This window comes from Phyllopteryx taeniolatus, chromosome 8, assembly GCF_024500385.1.
Source record: "Phyllopteryx taeniolatus isolate TA_2022b chromosome 8, UOR_Ptae_1.2, whole genome shotgun sequence".
Classification (NCBI taxonomy): Eukaryota; Metazoa; Chordata; class Actinopteri; order Syngnathiformes; family Syngnathidae; genus Phyllopteryx; species Phyllopteryx taeniolatus.
In genome coordinates, this window is record NC_084509.1 from 14079885 (window position 1) to 14097500 (window position 17616).

The 17616-nt window shown below is 40.4% G+C and overlaps 2 protein-coding genes across 4 annotated transcripts in view; both read left to right on the plus strand.

The window, feature by feature from the left end:
- The window catches only part of rsrc1 (arginine/serine-rich coiled-coil 1), a 215713-nt gene that overhangs the window by 8796 nt on the left and 189301 nt on the right, over nucleotides 1–17616 (plus strand). The gene's annotated exons all lie outside the window — the stretch shown is intronic.
- The window catches only part of mlf1 (myeloid leukemia factor 1), a 216624-nt gene continuing 204163 nt past the window's right edge, over nucleotides 5156–17616 (plus strand). The window contains exon 1 of the mRNA XM_061781466.1: nucleotides 5156–5169. The gene's annotated coding sequence lies outside the window, so the exon portion shown is untranslated. The remainder of the gene's footprint in view (nucleotides 5170–17616) is intronic.

Consider the following 17616-nt stretch of genomic DNA (forward strand, 5'->3'; position numbering starts at 1 on the left):
CCATGTATAATACGCACCCCCAAAGTTGACCTCAAAATTCTGGAAATGGAGATGAGTACAATTCTTTAAAGAAAACATGAAGGGCCAGCCGAAACACAATACATTTTTTTAATGGGATTCAAGTTAAACTGTCAGGCATTTCAGAAAAACATTATCATTAAACAAAATATAACCATAAAAAAATTAAGGATGGTTGTTGTTCAGTCATCAGTCGCAAAAAAATAAAAAAAATAAAAAATAAATAAATAAAAAAATAATAATTTACAAATTCTGCCAGGGTATGTAAACTTATGAACACAACTGTACATATATGCAGTCATATGTACGTATCCGTCATATTGGAATGAAAGTGTACAGCTTCTTCATAACCTCTAGATGGCAGCATGCATTTATAAAATGTGAAAGTTTTTTTCATTTTCCGCGATATGTGTAATGCGCAATATTAGCTTTTGACTGTTTTTGGGGGAAAAAATGTGGATTATACATGGGAAATTACGGTAACTATACTCATTTATGTAAGTGGATGAAATAGCGAAACTTGCCTTTACTGTTGGCAACGATGATCATCGCGCCAGGTTCAGTAAATGGGAGTGGATGACGAAGATAAACTCAAAATATCCCCCTCTCTTTTAATTTTCACTAACGTTCTCTTTCATATCATGTTCCCTTATTGAATTGTGCTTCACAACGTTAGTAAGATGTCAAAGGACACGACGTCGCTATGAATGCTTGGCCGCCCCTAGTTTCTAGACGGTAGCAGACGGCATGATATGGACCGGTCAGAGCCAAGCGGTTTTCCTATTTTAAAATTGAGGAAGATGAGCGATCCAATCAGAGTAAAGCTTATTTAAATGATTAATTTAATCATTAATGATATTAATGAGCACTTCGTTCGTCTCAAATGCCAGACGGAATAGACCAACTAGAATACCTTGAAAAAGGACATTTTAGGCATTTCCAACCCAAATTGTCATGCAAACCTGATAAAATGACATCAAAGATTATAAAAAAATTAAACAAGAAAAATTGATGGAAAGGGACCTCTAAATCAGGGGTTGGCAACTTTAAATCCTCAAAGCCGTTTGGACCGTCTCCCACAGAAAAATAAAAACAGGAGCCACAAGACCCTTTTGACATCTAAATTGAGATTAATACGGCATATATATAGACCCTTTCCAGAAAATTAGAATATCATGGAAAAGTTTATTTATTTCCATAATTCCACTCAAAAAGTTACAATTTCATAGATTATAGATTCAGGGCCCACAAGTTAAACAATTTCAAGTATTTATTTGTTTATTTTTACATAATTTGGGTTTCCAGCTCATAAAACCTGCCAAATCAGGAATTCAAAAAATTAGAATACTGTGAAGAAATCAGCCCACATTTTACAGGCCATAAATGTTTGTGTCACACACTAATCATCTACTAAAGTCAAAGCACCTGCACAGGTTTCCCCACGTGTCATTAAATTGCTTCATTTTGGTTTAGTTGTCTCAGTTGGGTTCTGTATGGGGAAGACTGCAGATTGACAACTGGCCAGAAGACCATCATTGATACACTCCATAGGATGGGTCAGCCACAAAAGTTCATAGATAAGGAGGCTGGCTGTTCACAGAGTGCTGTATATAAGCATATCAATGGAAAGTCTAGTGGAAGGACAAAATGTGGCAGGAGAAGATGCACCAGCAAAAGAGATGACCGTGGGATTCAGCGGATTATCAAACAGAAGATTCAAGAATCTAGCAGAGATCCAGAAAGAGTGGAATGTGGCGGGAGTCGCAGCTTCAAAAACCAACACATTCAGACGCATCCGGGAGATGGGCTACAACTGTCGGTTTCCTCGGGTCAAGCCACTTCTGAGCCTGAGTCAACGTAGGAAGCGTCTCAACTGGGCCAAGGAGAAGAAGGACGGGACTTTTGGCCAGTGGTCCAAGGTCCTCTTTTCCGATGGAAAGTAAAGTGTGCCTTTCATTCGGGAATCAAGGTCCAAGAGTTTGGAGGAAGACTGGTGAAGAACAGAACACAAGCTTTGTGAGCTCCAGTGTGAAATATCCACAGTCAGTCGTGATTTGGTGTGCAATGTCCAGTGCAGGTGCTAGTAAACTGCTTTCTTAAATCCAAAGTCACCACAACAGTCTAGCAGAATGTTTTAGAGGACTTCATGATTCTTTCTGCTGAGGATCTGTATGGAGATGCAGGACCTGGCCCCTGCCCATACCACCAGAAGCACCAAAACCTGGTTTGGTGCCCATGCCATCACAGTGCTTGACTGGCCAGCCAACTCGCTGGATCTAAACCCCCTTGAGAATCTATGGGGTATTATCAAGAGGAAAATGAGGGGCACCAGACCCAAAAACAAAGAAGAAATGACAGCGAACATCAAGAAAATCTGGGCTTCCATAACTCCCAAGCAATGCCACAGGCTGATTGCCTCAATCCCACGGCGCATCGAGGGAGTGATTAAAGCAAAGGGATTCCCAACCAAGTATTGACGATTAACACATCGTTTTGAAAGTACCATATTTTAATTGATTTAATTTGACCCGAGTTTCTTTCTTTTTTTTTTCCACAAAAACTGAGATGTAAATGGTGATTTCGTCACAGTATTCAAATTTTTTCAATTCCTGATTTCGTGGGTTTTATGAGCTGGAAGTCCAAATTATGTAAAAATAAACAAATAAATACTTGAAATTGTTTAAATTGTGGGACCTGAATCTATAAATCTATGAAAGTTTCGCTTTTTGCATGGAATTATGGAAATAAATAAACTTTCCCATGGTATTCATTTTTTTGGGAACGGGTCTGTAGTTTGTGTGTTTCTCTGTTTAAAAAGTCCGTGGCATTTATGAAACCAATGAACTGCTACAGAGAACACAAAATTTTGTTTCTGCATGGAACAAAAACATTTTGAATTCTGAAAATTGACGCTTGGTTGAACCTTACTTTCAATTAAATACTATACTATCTCTTTGAGTCCTCCTCGTAGTCATGAAATTAAATTCAAACTTAAATTTTCCACCAGCAGCGAACCAAAAATGCAAACCAAAAATATCATCTGCTTCTGTGTTCCGTCATCATTTTATCACATTCAGTGCGGAGTCAGCAGTCAACATGAATTAAAATTTTATTTCATTTCACAATGTCAAATATATACTGTATTTGCAAAATAATAGCCAATTTGAATATGTATTTTACCTGTTTTATGTGATTTTCGCTCCTGAACCTCAGTGTACACTGTCGGGACATCAGGGCTGTAAGACATCATCTTCATTTTCACACACGATTGTAGGATGTCATCTGTGAGGCGTGAGTGATGTTGTTTTAATTTTTTTTTATTTATTTACATTTTTTTTAAAATAGTTCATGTAGCCCGTAGTCTTAAAATGTTCTGTTTTCTTCAGAAACTTATTTTCTTGGCTTTATCTATGGTTTATCTCCTGGGGGTCGTATAGCTCACTAAATCTTGACACCAGGTCTCGCATTTAGCTGGATTTGACACATATTTTGAGCAAGCCCAAAAAAAACAAAATATACATATAAAAATAAATAAATAAATTGGAATGTTTCAAGAGCACCATAAATCTCCAAATGTGGAATTACAATTGAAAAATGAATGAACTACAATAAAAATAATGTAGTATGATAATCTCGGAGTTGTTCTAATTAGAGTCTGAAGACCGATTTGATGATCGCTTTTCCAAACCCACTTGAATTACAATTCGAGTCACCACCCATTCATGAACAGCCTTAGTAAAAACTGTGCCAACACACATTGTGGTGAGCCCAGATTTGACAAGTTGAAAGTAGCAACAACAACGAATATCATACAAAATGTATATATACAAAAACGTATTCACTTAGTTTTCAATGAATAGTACATTTTATTATGTTCCGCTATCGCACAAACACATGAAACTGCCTTTTTGTCTGGCCTTGCATTTTATTAGTGTGTGTGTTATCAGTCTCAAATTGCCGTACGTATGACCCAAATGTTGGCATCCTAATGTGTGCTCTACTCGTCTCAAATACGGTATCTTCTGATGAATACTCTCTATTCACTCATTAATGTGATTAAAACATAATTATCCATACATTGAGTCGTTTAATTATGATTATTACTGCCATATCCGATGGCGCTTATTTACTTTTGTGTTTCACTGTGTACACACCTGTACCAAACTTAGACTTACATAGTGGCCTATTTATCCTTTTCAGCAACATAAAGGCAAAGTATCCATGTGTGGTGCTCCATGTCATTAGCATAGCTAATCTGTTGCTAATGAACCAGTAAACAGTGCTGTTTTTTTTTTCTTCCCCGGCTTATAGCCTTCACACATACACGCACACACACACACACACACACAGACATGCACAGATGCACACGCAAAGAAAAGATTGTCGTAATGTGAGCGTGGGGGGGGGGGTGTGCTTTGTTTATTTGTGTGTCGGCTGTGGGGGGGAGAAAAAGTGTTTTAATATCCTCATTACGGAGGTGTTGCTATGAACACATCACGTGCAGTGAGACCCTTGCTGGGTGATGCTGTACCATTTTACAACTTTTTGGGGGTGGAGCCACACTTTTCAGGATGGGTCTGACTGCAGTAGACAGTCAATCACTGCAGCGCTGGTGATGAGAACATCTGTCAGAAAAAGGCTTCTTCGGAGTGGCGTGAGATGAAAGGTGTCGGGGATTTGGGAGGTTTGGAACTATAGCCGATGACATTGGCGCGTTCAAACAACGCTGTGATTAGTGGAGTTGTGGCTTAGCGAGGAGCAGGTGGGATGGGTCGCTGGCAGTGCCAGAGGGAATGAGTGTGATGGCAAATTTTTCATAAATGCACAGTCAGTGGCATTTTCATATGACAGACAATGGAGGTGTACCAGCTACTTACAGATAAGAAGAGAATTAGCCATTATTATTGACACAATTGGGAAATTCAGATTTTACAGCAGTGAAATTATTAGCACATAGCACATACATAATATCAAACGTAAACATAGTTGTCTATATTTACAGCCTCAGCCAATGAGACTGAGCAGCAGTCTGAGTCAACTGTATGTGAATGATATACTAAATGTGCACGTGATTTGCAAGCTGTACATGAATAAATGTGAATGTTGAACAGCAGCAAGAATAGTCAGCAGTATTTTATGTTTAAAAAAACAACTACATGTATCAGTTAATAGTGTATAAATAAGCATTTGAGAATTAAATAAACACAAACCGTGTGAACTATCAGCAGTGGAGTGAAAACTATACATAATAGTGGCTCTCTTCGTGTCTAAATCTTCTGTTTAAAATGCTATTTCACAGGATTTATTAATTTATTTCCCCCCTGGGTAAATTTACACAGTTGCAGCATAGTGTTACAGTTGATAGCATGTCTGCCTCACAGTCGCGAGGTCCCGGGTTTGAATCTCTGCAATGCCCTTCTTGTGTGGCGTTTGCATGTTCTCCCTGTGCTTGCGTGGGTTTTCTCCAGGTACTTTGGCTTCTGCTCATGTGCCAAAAACTGAATGGTCACTTGTTGCTAGGCAGGGTTATCTTTGCCAGCCAAGGACTGACTGACAGTGCTGTGCTGTTTTGTTATTCAGGCTCCTTTTTACATCAGAAAGTTTATGCATGCATTTCGGTTCCAAATCCAGAAAAAAAGTAAAAAAATTTTTACAAAACATGGCAATGGTGGAAGAGGTTATAATAATGCTCTTACGTATTAGGGATGGGGACGGTACTCTGTTTTATATTCGGTACGCTCTGCACAGGTCAGTACGCCCTTATTGACCACAGTTTTTCGGTTTTGCAATGGAGTTTATGCCATGGACTTCCAGTTTTAAAAACTAATCCTGCTTCTTCCCGTCCATCTATCTTAATGCAAAATGACTGCATTCAAACCCTCTTAGATATGGCTGTGTTCAGAATAAACCAATCATATTCGAACTCAGGTTAAATGGAGGTCAGTAGACACCTGCTAACATTTAATGTGCCTCTGTTGTTCATCTGTTCTGGTTGTCTTTTTCTAACACATTTTTAAATTTCTATCAAATCTTATTCTATCTTATTTCTGCTTTGATCTTATGCTAACACTGACTGCTTTTTAGATCCCTCCACTTAAGGCCCAAATCAACATCATGCCTCACCGTAGGTATGGTGTGAAGGTTTTAGGTCACATTTATGGCATTTTTTGTTGTTACATATTTTGTTTATTTAAAAAAAAATTTATACATCACGAAAACCTGGCATTTGAACAAGGGTGTGCAGACTTTTTCTTTTATTATTTATATCCGCTGTACATGGTATGTGAACAGTTCTGTCACCACAGTGGACTGAGAAAGAAGGCTGACTCGGACTGTACAGGTGCTTCCAGTGCCATTAGTCAGTCGTATGGCGTGTGTATCTGAGGATGCTAGCTGATTGATCAGTGCAGCATTGAGTGGACAGGACCATGATGGATACGCAGATAAGATATAAGCTGCCGCTCGTAACCCGCCCTAACCTGGCCACGCCACCCTGACACATCCAGTTGATTATCAACAAGAGGTGCAAGTGCGGCAACCCGAGAGAGGCGAAAGAGGGAGGCGACGGGAAGTTTGAAGAGAGCGTGAAAAGTTAAGGACTTGAGTTGAATGCTTGAGAGTGGGCAGGCAATAAAGAAGAAAGACAACACGGAGAATGGATAGTGGGGAGTGGAGAAGTGGGAATACCAAAGTGTGTATCAGAAAGCAAGATTAGGACTATAATGGGCCGGTTGTAAGCGGAGAACATTATTACCTTCTTTCCATTAGCTCCTCTATGAATAAGAATACAAAGATACATGAAATAAGAATAATGGCTATCATGTGGTTACCATCAATCGTAGCTCACTCCCCCTCTCTTCTCTTTCCATTTTTTTCTGTGCCCTCAATCAGGAGGGCCTGGTCCCCCAGAGGCAGTCAATCTTGCCCTGAAATGTAAAACAGACAAGAGGAGCAGATTACCTATTAGCCATTAATGTTTATTCTCTTTGATCTGAGCAGGCACACCGTGCGTGCATGCATGCGCATTTTTTTATTTTATTTTTTATATTATACATGTGCGCGGGGCCTGCCAGCAAACGCACCAGTAGCTGATGGAGCATGCATGTGCAGATATTCGCTGCGTACGCCGTTGTGATGTGTGTGTGTACGTACGTGTGCGCGGCCCGGTTCCTACGATGACGACGCTGCCTCTGATCACTGCCGGATCACAGGCCCACTCAGTCTACAGGGTGGCGCACGCTGTCACGTGTGACTGCCATCGCGGTTATACATGTGTGGCTTAGTCAGTCATTCTGTCAGGTTGCCATTAGACGTGCTGGTGGAAACACAGGCCTTGATATTAGGTACACCTGTACAATGAGATCAAAAGAAAAAAAAAATCAGCCTTAAGCAATATCACACAAGAACAAATCGTGGCGTTGTACTGTATTTCATTACGGCTATGATTCGGTCATATGCCGGAGATAATCACACCTGTACATGGAAATTTAAATAAATACATAAATGGAGAACCTCGTACCAATGATATCCTCCTCCTGAAACATAACATTTTAATTAAACCGCATTATTGTCTTTGTAAAGGCAGAATTATTTCATTTAGATTGTGCAGGCTTAACCTTATGAAATGAAACTGCACCATTCACCATGACTTCAGTCACATTGGTGCTGTCATGTTCGTAGTTACGAGCTTCCAAAGTGGGTGATTAGTTGTTGAGCCAGAGAAGGGGGATGCTTCAAGAAAACCTTGTTCAACTTAATCCCAATCCATCATCACAAACAAGCGAAGAAGAGCTCTTTAATGGCTAGAGAATCAGCCTGTGTTAGACCTATAACATGACCACTATTTTCTACCGGCCTAACACAGAACCACTCCGTGTGTGTGTGTGTGTGTGTGTGTGTGTGTGTGCGTGTGCGTGCGTGTGTGTGCGTGCGTGTGTGTGTGTGTGTGGCTGAGCAATGGCTTATGTATTTCACTCAGCAATTTCTCTCCCCTGTATGAGATGAGGTGTCGTACATCTGCTAGATAGCTTTTACCGTCGCGCTTCGACACCAAGCGTGCAAGGTCACGCCAAGGGAGGGATGAAGACAAGAAGTGGGCTGAGCAAAATCTTTTACCGGACCACCTGGGTCAGTAATTCCCCGAGTGTCGTATATTAATGCTGTGTGTGCGTGTGTGTGTGAGTGTGCGTGTGCGCGCGCGTGTGTGTGATGTAGCAGGTGGTTTTGGGTGTCACTTCCTTTTTTTGTAGGGAAAAACTAGAGTGAGTGTGTTAGAGGACATGAAAAATAAAATCTGGTTTAGTCACCAAAGTGCAAAGATTGTACTATTATGAAAGACTTCACTGGGTTGTGTTTTTTTTCTGGCTCCTTGTGAAGTCACAGTGTCACCCTTAGGAAATCCGACTGTCATTTTGAGAAATTAGTAGAAAATCATAGTAAAAGATACATTAAATTTGTAATAATATGGTAACAGTATTGCTGTTATCAAGTCTTGTCACAATACACTCCAGAAATATGGCAGAAAAGATGTCATAATTTCCAAGATTTTCGTGTTAGAGGTTTTGCACAACGGTTAAACACACAACATTCTGGGTAGCTGGTTGACTGACAATTTGTGGGAGTTTTGGAACTGTTTTCCCATAGAAAATAATGAAAATCAAATTGTTTCAGGGTCAACCTAAAACCTTTATCAGTACAAGTTTAAATTCATTCCGTGACCATGCTCGTTCATCCAAACACTCGTGCATCAAATCACCTTTCTTCTATGAAATGAATGGAAATGCCTGTAATCTGTAAAATATAATAAAATGTACATGTGTTTTCAGCGGCTGTTCTTTGAGAGCAATGCTATTTGTTATGACTGGATTAGACTACAAGACAAATCTGGCCTTTTACAATTGCACTATGTCAGACTACTGCAACACTAACATTTATTCCGATAGCACCGTACCCCGTCTTTTACGATCACTGGGCTTTATCTTGTCAGATCAAACACTGTCGGAAAGGCGGAACCAGAAAACGTGTCCACGGTCAATGTGCCTGGATACACCCGTTACCATGGCGACGATAACAACAATGAATCGCGCCAACGTATTGTATTGTGTTGGGGGGAAAAAAGAACAAACAGAGGAAAAGCATGGTGTCTTCACCAGTGCTCCAGAGTGGGCTGTCCATTCAAGAAGAGCTTGAGGTATATTCACATACTTTTAATACAATACGGCTCGCAAGCAGGCAACATAATGTTATGTAGCCTAGCAAGCTAGTTCTAGCACTAACGTTTGTATGTAAACTAGCCAGCGTTCTGTGGAATCACGCTCTAAGGTTTCGGTAAACATTGGTTCGTGTGCGTGAATAAATGTTGACAACAGCTACCAAGTATGTTGACAACAGCAAGCACGGGAAGCAAAGCGCTGGTCACAATACGCAATCCTATTGGTCGACGTTGAGGTGCGCTGTCGGAGAGTTGACGTTGATATGTCACACTGCACGAAAGATATCCAAAAAATCAAACATGTCTGACTTTTCATTGTGGCGTCGTAGGGCTATCGTTGGGTCAAATCGTTGGTCGTGGAATATGTCACACGACAAGAAGTTTCTTCGTTCCCAACAAAATATGCCTGGCCCGATTTGGGAAATCGCCCGCGATAGCTAATCGGACCAAAATCGGGGCTAAAATCCTGTAGTCTCATCTAGGCACTAGCCTGTCTATGGCGTTTTGCATTGTTTATCATTAAGCTAAATAGACTTTATTAAGGCGAATCTATATGTTTTTTTTAATACACAATTTGTAATTGTCTTTGTTTTATGTTTAGATTGACAGTAAACTTCAACTGGGAGTGATTGTTCACTATTTGTCAAACTGCTGCTTTTTGTGAATGGATTTGAGTTCACTGCCATTATAAAGTGTTCTTTTCTCAAATTTCTATTTGCAAGTAAAAACAAAATATTGTCCGAACGACAGCTCAGATTTTGAAAAAGGCACCACTGTATTTGTATAAAAGCCATTGAAAATTATATTTCCCATGTCCGCTTTGAGCAGTTTTCTGTTGATGTCTTCCTTTACAGGGTGATACATGGCCCATTTGTCCTTCTCTTCCTATTAGTGGATGTGCAAGGGTTGATTTAAGATGAAGGATGACCTGGTTTACTGCACAAAACTCAACATGCTCCCTGTTGTGACAGTGTGATTTTTGATGCAGCGCCGCTCTCCTCTCCTTTTCGGTCTTCACTCCTTCTTTGTGTTGTCCTTTTTTATTTATCCGCCGTAAAGGCCAGTCAGGCACTGCTTTCCTTTGTTGTCAGAAACCCTTATTTACCAAAGGGAGGAATAAGTGTCTGACACAGACAGCCGCTTTCATCCTCGCCTCTCCACAAGCACTGTTCCCCCTCCCTGCCTTCACCACTACCACCATCAGCCATCCACCAATACCTGACCCCACTACTCCAGCACACCTTTCCATCCCAAAGCCTCAAAAACACACCAGCCTCTTCCCCAGGGTGGCAGCCAAGTCAGCGATATGCAAAACATAGGCTACATACCCCCCGCCCCCCGAAAATCACCTCAAAACCAGCCATCACATCGTCTCATATAGGTAATCATGAGGGGTCAGGAAGCTGGTCTAAATGAACGACTAATGGATTTCCTTCTTTTCTCTCTATCCGTAACCAATGGGGCTATTATTTCAATAGTGCCATTTTACAGTCAGGCACTTTTCACACGTTGGTGTTTTAGGCCCACGCTCCTTATAATTATTAACGAGACTAGCAGTTAGACTACAGCCTCTTCAGTCTCCCAATCTACTCTATGATCACTTGTCCTCATTGTCCTGGGTGCTCTTCAGCTGGCATGGCACTGTAGTACACAGTAATGCGGGAAACTCCACTATAGAACAGACTAGAGGCATAGTTTTCCCAAACTGTATACATTTAGAAAGTTAAGGTTCATCTTCCGGTCGGTTTCAGTGACGTGAGCATTACTGAACATTCTTAGAGCAATAAAAAAGCTCTGAATGTAGAGAATCACTGTGAGTGATTTGCAGTGGTGGGAAATAATGAAGTACAAATCCTGCGTTACCAGTGATGCCAGTAAGGCATTACTTAGCCAATAACTTACACAAGTATATCAGTCTGTTAATATTGTATTGGTGTGGGAGTATCGGAGCATTTTTACAAGTACGAATACAGATGTACAGATTTGTCAACGATGCCGATTCTGGTATCAGTTTTGACGCATCCCTAATAAAGTCGACCCCCGTATAGTTGTGGTCTGGCATTTTTTTCAAATGTATTTTTTTTTGGGGTGGGGACGGGGACCAACCCCTGTTTTTTTGTGGAAAATGCTTGTTAGCGGTATTTCCCCACTTATTAAATAAAAAATTTTTTGGTAGAAAAATATTCGTTTTAAATGCAGTTAAAATGGCCGTCAATCGCAGATTTTTGCTGTTTGTGGTTGGTCACCAGCCCTTATCCCCCACAAATAGCGGGGCTCCACTATAAGTACATTTCAGAGTCTTTACTTTTTTACATTTTCTTGAGTACAAAAGTACAGAATGAGTACTTTTGCAACTTTGTCCTTTTTAAGTAACAAGGTTACCAGATGAATTATTAAATATTATTATAGAAAATAAGACTGCAATGTCAAATAATATAATAGGCATTCATTGTGTGGATTTGATGACATGGAAATTCTCATCCTTTTGGCCACACCAACAAAAAGAAAAAGTCAGACATGCTTTTTTAGCTCTGGCATCAGAAAATGAGGACCAACTGTATCTGTCTCATTCTCTCCCTCTCTCTTTCTCTGTCTCATTCTCTCTCCTCCATTTAAGCTTCTTGAAGTTCTTCCAAATTGGGTTTTAAATGCCAATTAGGAGGTTGAATGTAGTAAAATAAAAGCAAATGCAGGCAGGATGGCCTCACCTTCTGGCTGCTTAGGCTTCAGAGAGAGCTAAGCCGGACCTTTGGCTCCCAGCGATGCTTTGAGAGAAATATCCTGCCTAATGAACACATTAATTAGAACCATAACTATTTATAAGATGATAATTAGAAACGAAGGGAGGTAAACTGGGCTTTTCCTGCAATTATTGGAGGATTAATTACGGGAGCTAATGAAGTGGATTTTTGAAACGCATGGAGGTGAAGTACAGAGATGTGCTGCTCGCTTTGTGATCACTGGCATAATTATTTTCTCCAGCACCAAAGTGTTTGAGGCCGCGCTCCTTGCTGGCTCGGGCCGCCTAATAAGCATCATTGCATCGTTATATATGCACTTAAAAAGATTTGCCACTGAAATGGCTGTCTAATTATTTCTAATTGGTAGGACCCGTGTGTTGTCATTGAGCTGTTTGGAGCTGCTTGGCGGCCCGCCGTCTAATAACATCCTGGGCCGCCAAGCAAAGAGTGAGAGAGCTAGACAGACACTGAAAGACAGAAAGGGCGCAAAGACGATTGTACCAGTAGCTCACACTGCACTAAACAAAGCTCAGTGTTTTTAGGGCAGTGAGTATGTGAATGGCGGCTGGTGCATGGTGGTCAGGTCACCTTGCTAGAAGCCTATTAGTGAAGTTTAATTCTGACAGTCTGCTCCAAATTCATGTAGTAACAAATTTGCCATCTGTCCTGTTTTGACTTTTGTTGGAAGCAGGAGTTAGCTGAGTTGGATAACAAAGCAGCCTGTAAAGGGCCTATCTCACTGGTGGAGTCGTCGCTGTGACTGCTGAGGCTGTTCAGTAGCGACCAGTCTGGCGACCTGGATGACCAAAATCTTGCTTGTGCAGGACGATGTCTCTGAGATGTCACCCGGAAGTTGCTAATATAGGCCTATATTGTATACAGTGCTGTGAATAAGTATTTGTCCCCTTCTCCAATTCTTATTTTTTTGCATCATAGTTTCTTCACTTTATGTTAAAGATCATCAAACAAATGTAAATATCAGACAAAGATAACCTAAGCAAACATAAAAAGCTGTTTTTAAAAGTGATTATTTTATTATTATTTGTTTTAATGAAGGGAAAAAAATATTGAAAGCTACTTGGCTCTGTCTGAAAAAGTAATTGCCCCCTAAACCTACTAGCTGGTTAGGCCCCCCCTCCATAGCAACAATGGAAATCAACCATTTTCCATAACTGGCAATGAGTCTTTCACATCTCTGTGGAGATATTTTGGCCCACTCTACCTTGCACAATTGTTTTAATTTGGCAACCCTCGAGGGTTTTTGAGCATGAAGGCCCTTTTTAAGGTCATTTCAATCGGATTCAAGTCTGGACTTTTACGAGGCCACTCCAAAACCATTTTATTTTTATTTTTTATTTTTTTTTAAGCCACTCAGAAGCCTTGCTTGTGTATTTTGGCTCGTCGTCGTGCTGCAGTACCCAAGTGTGCTTCAGCTTGAAGTTACAAATTGATGGCCAAACATTCGCTTGCAGGATTTTTTTGGGAAAGAGCAGCATTCAGTGTTCCAGCAATCACAGCAAGTCATCCAGGTCCCGCAGAACCGAAGCAGCCCCAGACCATCATACTACCACCACCATGATTGACTGTTGTTATGATGTTCTTTTTCTGAAATGCTGTGTTACATTTAGGCAATATGTAACGAGACACACACCTTCAAAAAAGTTCCACTTTCGTCTCGTCAGTCCATAGAATATTCTCCTGAAAGGCTTGGGAATCATTCAGATGCTTTTTAGCAAAAGTAAGATGAGCCTTTGTTCTTTTTGGTCAGCAGTGGTTTTTGCCTTGAAACTCTCCCATGGATGCCATTTTGCCCGGTCTCTTCCTTATTGTTGAGTCATGAACACTGACCTTAAGTGAGGCAAGGAAGACCTGCAGTTCTTCAGATGTTGTCCTGGGTTCCGTTGTGACCTCCTGGATGAGTCGTAGCTGTGCTCTTGGGGTAATTTTTGCAGGCTGGCCCCTCCTGGGAAGGTTCGCCACTGTTGCAGTTTACTCCATTTGTGGATGATGGCGGTCACCGTGGTTCGTTGGAAAGCTTTAGAAATGGCTTTTTAACCCATTCCAGACTGATGTCAATTATTTTGTCATCTGCTGTTACATTTCTTTGGATCGTGGCATTTTGTTGCAGGTTTTTGAGATCTTTTGGCCGACTTCATTTTGTCAGACAGGTTCTACAACCCCAATTTCAATGAAGTTGGGATGTTGTGTTAAACAAATAAAAACAGAATACAATGATTTGCAAATCATGTTCAAACTATATTTAATTGAATACACTACAAAGACAAGATATTTAATGTTCAAACTGATAAACTTTATTGTTTTTAGAAAATAGTCATTAACTTTGAATTTTATGGCTGCAAAACGTTCCGAAAAAGCTGGGACGGGGTCATCTTTACCACTGTGTTACATCACCTTTTCTTTTAACAACATTCAATAAACGTTTGGGAACTGAGGACACTAATTGTTGAAGCTTTGTAGGTGGAATTATTTCCCATTCTTGCTTGATGTACAGCTTCAGCTGTTCAACAGTCCGGGGTCTCCGTTGTCGTATTTTACACTTCATAATGTGCCACACATTTTCAATGGGAGACAGGTCTGGACTGCAGGCTGGCCAGTCTATTACCCGCACTCTTTTACTACGAAGCCACGCTGTTGTAATGCGTGCAGAAAGTGGTTTGGCATTGTCTTGCTGAAATAAGCAGGGGCATCCATGAAAAAGACGTTGCTTGGATGGCAGCTGTCACCATCGCTGCCGTCATAGGCTGTTTCGTACTCGCAATTCAGACAAAAGTGTTTAGACTTTTAATGTACGGGCTGGGAAATGAATCGAATTTTCATAGTTTTTCTTTAATTTTGGCCTCTCACAATTATAAAAATAATCGAAGAAAAACTAGTAATTTGCCGCAGGTGCGGTGCTTGTTGCTTGCAGGTAAAGCTAGAGCTGCACCTGCAGCTTGCTGCCCGTTGCCCATTTGAGAGTTTGGTAGCAAAAGAAAAGAAAACTGTGGTGTTTTCAGTTTTCTTTTCTTTTGCTGCCAAACTCTCAAATGGGTGATGTGACCCTAAGTTTTGTCGGCGGCCCTCTACGCTCAGCTGTTGGAGCACGGACCCAGGTGCTATCATGAGGAAAGTGCTTTACGTCCATAAATCACAAATATTAGGGCAATTGTTGTGATATTTCCAGAGGTTGAAGTGGGGATAAGTAGAGACAGAGCTTCCAACTGATAGAAATTGACTTCTAGAACAATTTTTCCAAATTTGTCTGAAATGCCATATTTTCAAAATTTGGTCAAGAGCATTTGCGGGCCAGTTATTGCAGTATATTTTCTATTAGGATAAAAATAATTATGCATACTGTTCCGTTGCACAAAATAATCGTTACTCTATAATCGTAATCATTAATAAATTATGGCTTCAGTTTTTGTTATTTTAGTGTTTTTATTGCATCAACTTTGTAATGGCAGATGCCGTTGCAGCCTGAATCAAAGTATATGAATCTTTACATGCCGTTGTCAAAAATATCTGCGTTTTTGGATTAATTCACCTTTACCAATTCTGTTTTCAACCTTGGTTAAAAAAAACAAGTCAAATCAGATTAATCAGATGTCAAAAGTCAATTAAAACTCTATATGAGACAATATAATAGCATGCACCAAGAAGCTTATTTTTCCTTTTTTTATTTATTTAAACAATATAGTGATTATTTAATCTAACTCGTAAAATCGTCGCACTGGCCGGTATTGTTGGACGTTGGACCCCCCACCAACACCCCCCCCCCCCCCACCCCCAATATCCGAAACGATCAGTGTTACAGCTGTAATCAGTCAGCGTTCGCTGATTTCCGTGACAATATATGGACGTTCCGTAACATTTGGCAGCTCTGTAGAGAGGACCACATAATTTGAACACTGTTTTCTGACATTAAGTGACATTAAGCTTTTTTTATAGTGAGCAAATAGAAAGGAGTCTCCAAAAGGTCTCCGATAAAATCGAACATGTTCGAATTCACCGTGACGCCCTGGCGACCCAGCTCGTCTCCCGGAGACTCCAGGAGATGTCGCGGAGATGTATCAGCAGCCAGCGGAGACTAAAGTTGCCATAAAGTTGGCAACTTGTCTCCAGGCCAGTGAGATAGGCCCTTAATTAAACTAGCACAAAAGCCGGCCCAAAAAATGTCATGTGAATTCCACACACCACAGAGAAGAGTAATATTAACAAGCCTGCAGTTGGCACTACCCCATTCACTAGTATCAAGTTACCCACGAACTCATGTTGTTTCTGTCTGTCGTAAAATGTGCACTGCAGAGTTGGCGGGTGGTGTTTGATTTTCACCTCGCCATCTGCGTATCTTTAAAAAGTCAAGATCGCTTTTTTATTTCCGAATTTTTTGGGAGCTTAAAAAAATTTCGCCAAACTGTTCTGTAAATTGAGACATCCAGAGAAGATGCATTTTGGGGGTGTATCCAATGTTAGCTTGCTATAACTGCAAGCTGGAGTGGTAAATGGGCCTTGTTATGGAAGCTGATAAGCACAGCTAACTCACAACTGAGCACAGCCAAACGACATGATGTCACGTTGTACTTATATAGTGGGGGAGAGAACTCTCGCTAGAAAGTATACGTCCCAGCCCCATGATGTCACGGGGCTGTGTTTTAGCCCAGCCTACAAAATCTGGAAAATTCAAACGCTGAAAAAGATGTTTAAGCTGCATCTCAACAATTCAGCAGTATATTGTCAAGAGTCTTTGCATATGTTTTCAGCATTTCAAACATATTTGATGTATCTAGAAACAAAACATGAATATCTGCTTAGAGCCCCTTTCAATGTTCTGATGTTCGATTCCCTCAAGTGACAAGTCACCAGTATCATTCATTTCTTTTCCATCCATCCATTTGATTAATATCTATCTGTCCAACCCACTGAACTCACTGACTAGCTAAGTACAGTGGAACCTTGGTTTTTGTTTTTAATCCCTTCTTAAAAGTCTGCCTTTATGAAAACTGAAACAATATTTCCAACAGAAAATAATGTAAATCCAATTAATCTGTTCCAGACACCAAAATATTAACAGAAACACGATAGAGAAGAGTATATAATACTATAGTTTTGCATACAGAAAACATGTATATAGAAAACGTGAAATAAATGACTATTGAAATTAATAAATGAACATTTAATATCACCTTTACCTTCATTGAAGACTTTTTGACATATGGAAGACAGCGAGGAGGAGAGTTATTTTTTGGCAAGGGAATCTCCATTTTCGAGGTTACAAAATCTCCCAGACACGTGGGAAAATGTGCAATGGTTCAGTGAAACCAAGGTTGAACTCTTTGGCCATAATTTCAAAATGTGTTTTTGTTGCAAACACAACCCTGGTCATCACAAAAAGAACACCGAACTTACAGTGAAGCATGGTCATGCCGGCATCATGCTTTGGAGCCGTCTTTCGTCAGCTGGAACTGGGGCGTTAGTCAAGGTTAGGCGTGAATTGTGAACAATTCCAAATGCTTGTCAGTTTTAGTAATAAACTCTCAGGTAAATAAATGTCATTTATTTGCGGTTGATCAGAGGCGCTGTAAATGGTGGCATGTGTGTGCTGAACACCCTTCGACCTGAGTTTGAAAGTGACTGGTTAATTCTGAA